Here is a 12,608-nt window from a genome sequence, read left to right as displayed (position 1 = left end):
CTGTTGTAGACACATGCTTTTAAATAAAAAAACCACAACTGACAGCGAGCCCTCAGCATAACAGCTGTGATGGGACTCCATAAGCCCCCAGACAGACGTCAGCCACAGGTAAAATAGAAACTGAAGAACGAAGGAAAAGAGAAGCATCTAAACAAAATAAATGCTGACTAGGAAAGCAAAAGAAAAATAGGAAGCCTGAGGAAAAATATTTAAGTAATTGTGGAAGTTTCTGGTCTAAAATAAATCTTTGATGTGTAGGCCTAATCCAGTAGAAATGGTGACATGATGATTTTGTGAATAAAGCTCTGTGCAGACAGAAGGACTTAACAGAAGAATGCGTGGAAGTGGAAAAAAAATTTGAAATATTTTTTGCTAATTTTCCAAATACTTTGTATCAACCATAACGGACTATAATACAATTCTGGAGCCCCTGGTGGTCTAGTGGTAAGGGCGCGGCGCTGCCACCGCCGAGGCCCGGGTTCGGTTCCCGGTCAGGGCCACTCCCCCCCCCCGGGCCAGATGGAGCTCGTTAGCCCTTAAAGGCAAACCATCTACATCCTGAGGACCTCACTGCCACCGTCCAAGCTCGCTTGGCCCCGGTAGATGAACCTTAGGATTAAAGGGTGGGCTCAGTTCTGCGCACACTGTGTCTCACCTAAAAAATCCTATGCGCAGGCTGGAAGGTGTAAAGACCTTCCCCGGATCTTTGCTCGCAAAGACTGGCCATTATTATTTATTATTTATTATTATTATAATACAATTCTCTTCTTGTTTCCTACTTAGAATCCAGACATTTTCAGGTGTGCTAATACCAACCCCATTTTTACCTCAGTGATTTAGGCATTGGATTTATATTGTTTCCTCATCATACATCCAGGTGGCTACTGATTCTTAGCAAAAAAAACATGAAACTTTGCCTTTAACTTACAGTTTCCTACTATTTCTTCTTTCTTTATTTTGGCAAGTTCCTCATCTGTATAAAATAACATGTTCTTTTTGTTCTGTGCAGTGATTAAACGCTTGTTCATTTCTAAGTGCTTAATTCATTGATGAAATAATGTCTAACACATCAGTTAGATATACAGGATTTGCTCCTATTGCAACTGAATTCAACGCATTTGACCCTTTGAAGCACTCCATAGATTACACTATTAATGTAATCTATTCCAGCTTTGCCTTGTTCATTCAAATTTATCAGTTTTCAAGCAATTCTACCAAGCATATAATCTCAGCTCCTTATGGAAAGCTTCTATGGGAGCAAACACCTTGCAACTTAATTGCATTCCAGGAAATTATTAGATTGTAGTCTCCAGTTTATCCTGTAAGGGAAAAAGGGAACTCTATATATTTTGTTTATGAATTTCATATGCACAGCATGTCAGCTGTTTTATACAGGTTTACTTTATAGTAAGTAGCTCAATTAGAACAGATCAGGAGTGATGAAGCCACCTGAAAAAGCCAAAGAGCTCTGAAAGCTTACCTGCTCTCACACACCCAAAAGACTCACTGATTTATCCTCCCCTCTATGAGTCCAGGATAAAAGGGAACATGAAATTTCAAAGGGGGTAGCCCAGGGAGGAAGACAAGCTGAATGGGTTCTCAGAGGCTCCTCAGAGCAAGGATACCAATTGAAACAAATTAATAAAACCACATGGACATTTCAGTGAACAGGTGGTTTTCCCCCTTTGGAAAAAAGGTTTTTGCATTTATTAGGCATACTAGGAAATACATACATTAACATTTTCATTACACCTCTTTATCTTGCACTATGTATTTCTGGGTGTATAGGTAAACAGTTCTTTTTATTATTCCTGAAGAACCCAATCAGTCTGAGCCACAAGCACATTGTCCCACAGCAATTCATTAGTGAAACTCGTTGAGGCCTGTCACATTAACACTTCGCACAATTTGAGATTATAACCTAGAAACAGGTTCATGTAATCTCTTATAAAGTGAGATGACAGGGGCAAAATCAGTTCTCCAAGGTCTACAGCTACAGTACACCATTGCAATACTCTTAATCCAGAAGATTTGATTATCTCTCTGTTTAGTCTAAAAATCAAACCATGCATTTTTCTCCTTTTCCTAAAGACTTTCATCTCAGTTTTAAAAATGCTGCTTTGGTCTTTGTTGAAAAAAGTACATTTAACCTAGATATTCCTCTAAATTGTGTTACTGAGTATCCAGCATATGTTTTACCTCAAACTATGGCTCCACTGGTGTGAAAGCAATGCTGATTTTTGCTTTTTTTGCTATTTTTCCACCACTGCTTCTGTGGCATTGGGATCACTGCATAAACTGGATATAACCATCTATTAGTGTAAGATGATTACAATAAGAAGGAATGAAGCACCAGTTATGTTCTCCTGCTCCTTCTCTGACACACTGACCAGCTTCCCAGAAATAATCCACACTCATGCAAATGCCATGAAGATAAAAGCGAGCAAAGCAAAAAAAAAAAAAAAAACCAAACCAACCCCCAAAAAGGAAGTCTACGGAGAATTCCCAAGAAAAGATGTCAGAATGAAACAATTTACACTCTCATAGGAGAGGGTCATAACAGATATCTAAGGACTGCCTCCAGCTTTGGGGTCCCAGGACAGGAAGGACATGGAGCTGTTGGAGGAAAATCCAGAGGAGGCATCAAGAAGATCAGAGGATGGAGCAGCTCTGCTGGGAGCAAAGGGGAGAGAGCTGGGATTGTTCAGCTGGAGAGGAGAAGCTTTGGGGTGACCTAATGGTGACCTTCCAGTGCCTAAAGGAGCCTGCAAGAAAGATGGAGAGAGACCATTGACAAGGGCCTGGAGTGACAGGACAGGGGGGAATGGCTTCCCACTGACAGAGGGGAGGGTTAGATGGGATATTGGGAAGGAATTCTTGGCTGAGAGGGTGGGGAGACCCTGGCACAGGTTACCCAGAGAAGCTGTGGCTGCCCCATCCCTGGAAGTGTCCAAGGCCAGGTTGGAGGGGGCTTGGAGCAACCTGGGCTGGTGGAAGGTGTCCCTGCCCATGGCAGGGGGTGGCACTGGATGAGCTTTAAGGTCCCTTAAAACCCAAACCATTCTGGGATTCTATAAGCAGATAGTTATATAGAGTTGTATTAAATCCCTCCCCTCACCCTCCTTTCCAGAATACTTGCACACTTAGAAATAACCCACAACAAAACCATTGCAATTTTTAATTTATCTCTCAGTCCAGGAGGTACCTGGTGTACAGAATCACATTCACTACCTCTAAGCAGACAGATTATCTCCTTCTGGAATAGGTGAAACTACATGGAGCTTTATAAAGACTCACAGGAAAACACTATAGCAATGCAGGAGGAAGATGAACTAGCTAAATACTGGCTCCACAAGCCAGAATAAAAAGATTGTTACTGGCTGATTCGGGAAAATATTGAAAGATTTCAGGTATTACTAATCCTCTCAATAGAAGGGATTTATTAGATTTTTAGTAGTAAAGGGCATAAGTGAAAGATTCTCAGGCATTTTGAGTAATCAAAATCACTTTTTTTCTGTGTGGGTTTATGGCAAGAGGTGACATGAAACTCATTTCAACCACTTCTGATTTTGCTGCTTTCATATTCTATAATTAAAGGCAATTTAATAGGGTTTATATGCATTGATAAATGACTGTACATTGTAATTTCCAGGTGATAAGGATCAGGTAAAGGCTGATTAGCAATTTTCAGCCTAGAGAGAGGCAGTGCACCTGCCAGGGATGTGAGAGAGTTACACCTGCTTTCCTCTACTTCATGCTGTATCTTATTTACCTATTTTATTCAGTGTACCAGTATTAACCTTCCAGTGTTTGCTATTGCCTCATATAGGTAGATGAACTGTTGAAACAACAAATAATGCTATGCCATGAAATATCAGGGGCATCTGAGTCTCAGAGTACACCCTTTTGCACAGCTTAAATACACCTGTATTCTCAGACTCCTGTGCAACCCACAGCTCATGTTTCCATGAGGAACAATTATAAATAATAAGAGAAGATGGATCATGCATGTCGCTGCAGTGCTGATGGATTTGGGAATTATTGGTTGCCGTGGTGATGACTTGGCCATGCTGGGAGAGGTTACTCAGAGAATAGAGGAGGTTGTGTTTTGCATGTACAGTCAACTTAATTAATCTTGACATCGTGAGGGACAGAGCAAGAGTCCCTTGAAAGAACTTTTTCTGTGAGGCGTTTCTTATGTCCTTGAACACTGGAGTCAGAAGGTAGTTGTGCTAAAATGTTTTCTCTTTTTTTACACATTTTTACTTTTTTTAAGAGATCAAAATTTTTTCATTTCAAATCCTACACTTAGACTTAAAATCATTGAAGCAAATGGCTTTTTTTATCATATAATTCTCACTTTAACAGTTTGTACTGGTTGAATAGTTTTTTAGTATGTTTTAGCTAATGATTTAAGAAACACATTAAAAACTCTGAATACTATTTTCCATGTATTGCTAAGGACAGGTCAAGTGTTGTGCTTTGCTATCTAAATATGTAAGTATAGAAAAATAGAACATATAAATTATACAGAATATGGAACAACAGAATAGGTAGGTTTAAAAAAATAGAAGACAAATTGAGAAAGCAATTAAAAATACTTATTTATGCATCTACGGCATCCATTAGTCAATTATTTTTATTTTCATTCACAAAGATCCCATTACAAAAAAAATATTACTAATTATTCTAATTTATTTTTATCATGCATTCATGCAGTTCAGTATTCAAAGGCCATCTTTTGTTAAAAGGATAAACATAGAACCTGATGGAATTATAAATGCATTAATACTATATGTTCAAAATACTCTTGAGGATGACATATATTTGTGATGTAGACCAGATATAAAAAAGAGAGATATTTTGGCCATTGAAAACTTGGCCAAACATGCTAACACTTCTTAAAGCAAGATTGCTTATGCTTGTTAAGAGCTCATGAGCATATATAACCACTAAATATATAACCACTCATATCAGTAACAGATTACACGAATTGATATTAACATACTTTGAATGACCCTCTGACATGCAAACTTTACATATCTTAAAATCTGTGCATGTATTGCACAGAATTCAATCTGAAGAACAACACAAAATTCTGTCAATGCTCTCCACTCCTGACCAAATGGAAGTAAAAGTTCTGTATCTATTTTAAGGCCAAAATGGGGGCATTCTTGCAACTTTAGCTTAGGAATTAGTATCTGTTTCACCAGTTCATTTACAACTATAATTAAAGAAGTACTTTTGCCATTTTAGTAGAATAGTTCTACCCTTCAGAAAAACAATAGAAATACTCTCTGCACTGATTTGTACGACACATAAGGTTACACATTGCTTAGAGTCTGTCCTTTAGCTGTTTATAAATTAACTCAAGAAAAACAGGTTTCCTTCAAAATATACTAAACAATTTTCTAAGAGAGATCTGAATGAAAGCATGTGAGAGTTTAGTGGAAAACCCAATAATGAGCATATGATTTTTCCTCTTTGCTTTCAGAATTGGAAAAAGAAGAGCAAAAGCACTGTAAACCTTGCTTGTTGTAGGGGGCTTGGAGCAACCTGGGCTAGTGGAAGGTGTCCCTGCCCATGTCAGAGGAGTGGAACGAGGTGGTCTTTAAGTTGTCTTCCAACCTAAACCATTCTATGAGTCTATGATACTAGTTTAGTGCAAGTCATAATAAGACCCATAGAAAACACTCTGGTTTACCAATATGATAATCCTTTCTGGAAGCCATATCTCAGCTTCTCTGATTCCTGAATCACAGAAATAAAATATGTGAATCATGAAACATTCATGAAAGGCACTTCCTGCTTTTCATACAAATCTAGTTTTCACATCTGGAGCACTTAAGCAGGATTACATGGGGTTCATTGTATTTTAGTTTTTAATATCTACTTACATATTCTCTTTAGTTTTCCTTCTATAGAAACAAAGGAAATGAGTTAAAAGCACTCATAAAACTCTAAAGACATATAAAAATATCCTCAACTCTGATCCTTAGCTAGAAATGGTTTTGGGTGGCTTCCTCCATCAAAATTTATAACATGTCATTTTTATACATGAAACGAGGGAGAAAGGAAATAAGGTAAAGATAAGAAAGCCAAATAAAGGACGGCTTGAGAAACTTAATTTCACTTCAAGATAATTGTATCATGTGCATCTTAGAAACAGTAATTTGGCATATCTGGCAACAGGAAAAAAGAGTAATTTGGCATGTCTGGCAACAGGAAATGCAGCCACAATAATGAAACGAGATGTGAAGATGAGATTTTGAAAGCTTGTAACTCTAATGCAAAGACTTTTTTTTTTTTTTTTTTTTGGTAGAAGTGCTGGAGAAGTTCTGTTACATCTGCTCTGCCTAATCCTCAAACAAATCTCTTCTACCAGCAGCTCCTCCCAGTCCCATCTTGTTTGTAAGGACAACTTGGTTTAAAGGAGCACAGAGGACCTAGAACAGTCTGGCTGACTGTTCTAACATTGTATTAGCAGCCAAATGGCACCAACTTCTCACTTCCTCAGAAGCATTTTACTCTAATGCTTCTTAAACTATCAGTTTAAAAGATTCATAAGCTTTAACTTAATGTTTTCATTACAAGCCACTTACAACGTGTTTTTATCAAATTACTGAAAATACTGCATTTTCAAAAAAAAGCAGCCAAAAACCCATCTCTGGACTTGAAACTTCTTTAACAAACATTATGAAAAATGTCTTATGATAACTGGAAACCCAGAAGTGAATTTAGGAGTGAGGGTTATTCCAACTACCTGATTTTTGTTATATCTTTTAAAGGAAGAACCTTGACATCTAATGCAGGAAGGGTCCAAGGGTTAGAAAAATGTAGAAGAAAATACAGTTTTGATAGATGATGGGAGGGAACCAGGGATTTGAAAGGGACTTGCTTTTAAAGTAACCTGGGTACACTCCCAGTTCCAGGCAGAAGCCTGAGAATGCAGCTGGGAGGTTGGAAACCAACTCCAAGGCAAGCAATCATTCCTGGTTCCTCAGTCTGGTGTAGAGAATCTTGTCTGGAATTCAAGATGTTTAAATAATTTAACATCTACAAACACATAAAAAAAATAAATAAAGGAAATTAATAAATATATTTATATCCTATGATATATTCTAGATACACCTAGAAAGGGAAATACCTTTTATCTCCCTGTATTCCTATGGAATATGAACTGTTCCTGCATTAATTTACAGTAATACATCTGCACATGGAGTTGGATTTTACAAGTTTCAATCAAACATCACTGTATATGTGTAGTGATCTGAATGTAAATGCATTGTCATTTATCAAACTATGGGTGCTTACCTGATGTTTTTCCTATTTATTTTTCCTAATTAATTTTAGATATTCCTCATTTGGAAACAGGATATTCTTGAAGCCTAAATTAAAGGCATCAACTCCCATTAGAGTAAAAGGAATGAAGGCTACCCCAAAAAAAGTGATTGACTTTATGGAGAATTAGATCCATTATATGGATACCCATTACATGGATATGTGGAGGGATTACTTCCATTGGGGGGGGGGGGCAGGGGGAATTACATACAAATGCAAGTTATTTGGACAATAATTTGTTTTAATTTTTTACATTATGATGACTCTTCCCTTATTATTTGGCTTGCCCATTCAAAACAAATATCCAGGAATCAAATATTTGGAGTCTTGAAGAAAGTGTCCCTACCAGAGTGCACTAATAAGATAGGCTAAAGAAGATTGACCTTAGCTCTAACTAGATTCAGAATGAAGCCTTTTTTTTTTTTTAATTACTCTGCCTAACTCTAATTCCAAGTTGGCCAAGCAACAATTACCAGAAATTTCCACTGAATGGGTAACTGCTGGTTTAACTGTGAATCATTATTCTGCTAAAATTGCAGTTTGGGAAGTGTCAGTTACTGATACAGCTTGACTAGGGAAATACTTGGTCTCATTTAAAGCCTGGAGGAAAAGAAACTTCATTCCTTTTTTTATTCATAGAAATTGTATGCCTGGGAAGCATTTTCAGACATAATCACCTAAGAATTACTTAGTTCTTCAGGATTACCTGAGACTTAAACCACTGACATAGCTTTTATGCAGGAGTGGTGCTTATCCTGGTGCAGGAAGCAGTATGCACTGAGTATTTCTAGTCTTCAACCTAAACCTTTTGGTATTGAAAGTTAAGGACTATACTTAGGTATTCAGAGCTTCCACTTGTCAGTAGCCAAAGTTGTGAGAACATTTTCTTTGTTTCACAGTTGTTTCCTGGGCTTTGATTGTGTTCTTTTCATGAGGTTAGACAGTACAGTTGAAATGATGGAATGGTTTGTTTTGATCAAAGGAGCCATTTCTCTGCTTTCACATCTTTTTCTCTCTGCCTCAGGTCCTTGCCATACACACTCATCTCTCTTCTGCTCAGCTTAGTGGTGTGGAGTGTTGACCCCCGGTCAGGGACTAAGCACCACGGACCCAGTTAGTCACTCCCCCTCAGCAGGATGGGGAAGAGCAGGAAGAAGAAAGGTGAAAAAACTCATGCATCTGACTAATGATTTGAATCACCTCTCTGTGAAGTTAGACAAGCACTGCTCAGGGTAATGGCTGAAAAACAAGGCAGGAAAAGGGTTTGCTTAGGGCCTCAGCTCAGCAGTGTTACGCCCTTCCACCCTTAGGTCAGGTTTTAGTTACGTGGGTTTCTTGTCGCCATAGTACCTGTTAATCCTGTTAGCCTTTGGTAGAATTTAGTCACTGAGGCTTGGGTTTTAACTAAAGGATGACTCCTACTCACCCTATGTCCTAGCATGTCTTTTGTAATGATATCACAGCCTGACCCAATGGAATTCACACAAAAAATTAATCATTAAATCCTATGCTTCATTACAATGAAATATATGTAACCATCAGGAATGTATCATGTAAACAATTGTGCCACTTAAAATCATGCCAAGTAGAAAGCAGATGCACCTAGTACATAATCAATGTTAAATTCATCTCCTATGATTTCAACTGATTCAAAATCTCAAGACAACTCATCGAAGATTCTGCAAATCCTTAACCAATCATGTTTACACTTAATTAAAGTTATTTCTGACTGATAAAGCATCTCAAAACAACCCTTTTTTGCATATTATGTTTGCATTTACTGGACAAAACAAGGTACATAAACCCTTCCAAAATAAGTTTTCTCATTGAGAACAGTGATTAACTTCACATGAGTGGAGTGCAGCTCATCCTTGCTCAGCTAACCATTAAATTCAATCTCCCAGTGCCCTGGGGAATGAAGCACAGAAAAGGAGAATGCAATCCCGGAATGCAGAGTACTTCAAAAAGGAGGGATATGCATCGGAGTGTCAGGTCGTCTGTTGTGATTTCATATAGTAAGTTCACTAGAGCATCCATTGATTATCAATCTGAATTCATCACATTATATTCTTCATGCTGTTCAGAATACCAGTTCCCATTAAAAGAAAAAAAGAAAGCAATGAACTGAAGATTGAATTAAATTCTCTCTGTTTCTTCAAGGTGCATTAATACAGTCTCAGAGAACCACTGTTGGTCTTATTTTCTCATTACAATAGAATTTGTCAGCAAAACTTGGATCAGACCATGCTTGATTGCTCACTAACTCAAACCATTCAGGCTGTGCACCTATGGCTTCATGCTTTGAGGAATTCCTGCTCACTTTGTGAGGAATGACATATCCCAGAAAATGGACACAGCTGAGGCAAGACCCAGTAAAGCAGTTCGAAGTACACACATATGTGATGCTGAAAACACCAGTTCAGCAAATCCCTCAGTGTGTGAATTCCAAGTTCCATTCACTCCTCGTAGTTTGACTTTAAAGTACCTTGGGTGGCTAGACTTCCTCTCCTTTTTGCACAAAGAGTTTATCTCAGACTCCAACACTGCATGGACATCATGTCAGAACTCATCCCTGAGCTCAGAATGGGAACCAGAAACATGGTAAAGCTTTACAAGATAATTGAGCTAGAGACAAATTCTAAAAATGCCATACAAATACAATTGAACAGAGTTTTCTGCCAGAACTGTTTGCATTTATAAATGCATGAAAAGCACACGGAATTCCTTTTTCATTATCATCATGTCATCTATTAAAAATCTTGTTATACTCCATAAAGTTGCCTTAAATACTTTGGCTATATGCTACCTGTTTTCCACACAGATGTGCCTATACTTTTTATATGAGGTATTTGAGTAAAAAAATGAAGATATATGAAATTCATAGATGAACTCAGTCCTCCAAAGTAACTACTTTTGCCTTGTTTAATGTAGTTAATACTCCCAATCTCTCTGAACTAAGACTCACTTCAAATGTAAGAAGAACTTCAGCAAGTTTCTGCCTTCAGAACCACAGTGTCGGATGTAACATGTTCATCAGAATTTCATCTATTGTGGTGTTTTGGGTTTCAGGAAGAGATCCAGCAGAGCATTCTGGGAAATGGGGTCTTCCAGGACCTGGTGCACATGAGCAGTGAAGGGCCTTAGCAGGATTGAAAGTTTACCTGCTGTGAGGTGTTACAACTCAAAACTACTACTGAAGCTGCTGTTGACCCTCAGTAAAGCATTCTGTTCACACTACACTGGTGTCTCTCTGGTCCATGTGGACCCTTCATTTATTATATTATTAATATTGCTACGATCTATGAATAAATTAACATACCTTGCAATACATACATCTACCCAAATATTCTCTTCGAGCTTTATGTAACCTTGGGTTCTTCTAGGAATGCATGAACCGGTTGTATATCATCATTTAACCTCTGTTCACTCATCATTTCTCCACAATACTATGAAAAATAACTTGCTGATTCAAAGTAGGATTCTCTTTACTTCGTGAAAAAGAAAGATGTATTTCTCACTATTTTTTCTTTAACTCCATTCGAAGTGTAATAAGTAGTGCATCTTCAATCGTACTCTGACTCTACAAGTGTTTTCTTACTGTTTCAGAAGATGCACAGGCATGCCCCTCCTACTCCAATGTTTTTTCCATTTTATCAATTTCTAGGCCATAAACTTATTGTTTTGAACATAGAACAGAATCACAGAATCCCAGGATGGTTTGGGTTTTAAGGGACCTTAAAGCTCATCTTGTTCTTAAAGCCCTGCCATGGGCAGGGACACCTTCCACCAGCCCAGGTTGCTCCAAGCCCCATCCAACCTGGCCTTGGACACTTCCAGGGATGGGGCAGCCACAGCTTCTCTGGGTAACCTGTGCCAGGGCCTCTCCACCCTCACAGCCAGGAATTCCTTCCCAATATCCCATCTAACCCTCCCCTCTGTCAGTGGGAAGCCATTCCCCCTGTCCTGTCACTCCAGGCCCTTGTCAATGGTCTCTCTCCATCTTTCTTGCAGGCTCCTTTAGGCACTGGAAGGTCACCATTAGGTCACCCCAAAGCTTCTCTTCTCTAGGCTGAACAATCCCAATTCTCTCAGCCTTTCCTCCCAGCAGAGCTGCTCCATCCTCTGATCCTCTTGGTACTTCCTCTGGATTTTCCTCCAACAGCTCCATGTCCTTTTCTTGGGAATTTTCCACAGACTTCCTTTTTGGGGTTTGGTTTGGCTATTTTTTTACTTTGCTTGCTTTTATCTTCATGGCATTTGCATGAGTGTGGATTATTTCTGGGAAGCAGCAGTGGCTGGTCAGTGTGTCAGAGAAGGAGCAGGAGAACATAACTGGTGCTCATCCCTTCTTATTGTAATCATCTTACACTAATAGATGGTTATATCCAGTTTATGCAGTGATCCCAATGCCACAGAAGCAGTGGTGGAAAAATAGCAAAAAAAGCAAAAATTAGCATTGCTTTCACACCAGTGGAGCCATAGTTTGAGATAAAACATATACTGGATACTCAGTAACACAATTTTATGTGTTTTATTAATACACAGATTAGGCATGGCAGAGGAGAGAATAAGATGCTTCACTTTTGAAGTGTTCAGGGCTGTGTAAGGGCACAACAGCCTTGTGATGCATTTTAAGCCTTCAACCAGCCTCTCTTTGGACCCAAACATTTCTCAGACGCTCTGATCCACTATCATATTTATGGTCTTTCACTGCACTCTGTCCAATATATCCATGTCTGTACTGGGGGAATCCACAACTGGAAACAGCACTACAAATGTGTCTCACCAATGCTGAGCAGAGAGAACACCTCCCTGCTCTGCTGGGGATGTTCTGCAGCCTGTTGGCCTTCTTTGTCAGAATGACATACTCCTTTCTCATGTGCAACTTGTGCACCAGGACCTCCAGGTGATTCCTTGCAAAGCTGCTTTGCAGTTGGTTGACTGCCATCAGGTTTGTGTTGATGTGTGGGATTTTTCCTCCCTACAGGCAGGACTTGGAATTTCCCTTTGTTCATTTCCCTTTTTTAAACTTGATGAGGTTTCTGTCAGGTTGATTCTCTGACCTGAATCGTTTAGGTCTCTTCAAATGGTAGCACACCCACCTGGTTTATTAATCAGTTCTCTCAGTTTTGTGTAATGTCTGAATTGCTGAGGCTGCACTCAGTCCCATCATTCAGGTCAATCAGGGAAAGGCTTAACAGCAATGATGACAATATTGACACCTGGGCTCAAAACTCATGATTAGCCCCTAGCTGGACTGATTATAA

General features: G+C 38.9%; 1 non-coding gene across 1 annotated transcript; it reads left to right on the top strand.

The window, feature by feature from the left end:
* The first annotated feature begins 426 nt into the window (after nucleotides 1–426).
* TRNAG-GCC (transfer RNA glycine (anticodon GCC)) lies at nucleotides 427–499 on the top strand. The gene has a single exon. It is a non-coding gene; the product is annotated as a tRNA-Gly (tRNA).
* Nucleotides 500–12,608: the final 12,109 nt, after the last annotated feature.

This window comes from Myiozetetes cayanensis, unplaced genomic scaffold (assembly GCF_022539395.1).
Source record: "Myiozetetes cayanensis isolate MyiCay16 unplaced genomic scaffold, myiCay2020 scf38, whole genome shotgun sequence".
NCBI lineage: Eukaryota > Metazoa > Chordata > Aves > Passeriformes > Tyrannidae > Myiozetetes > Myiozetetes cayanensis.
Note: the sequence above shows the minus strand (reverse complement) of the source record. Positions and strands in the feature narration are given on the sequence as shown.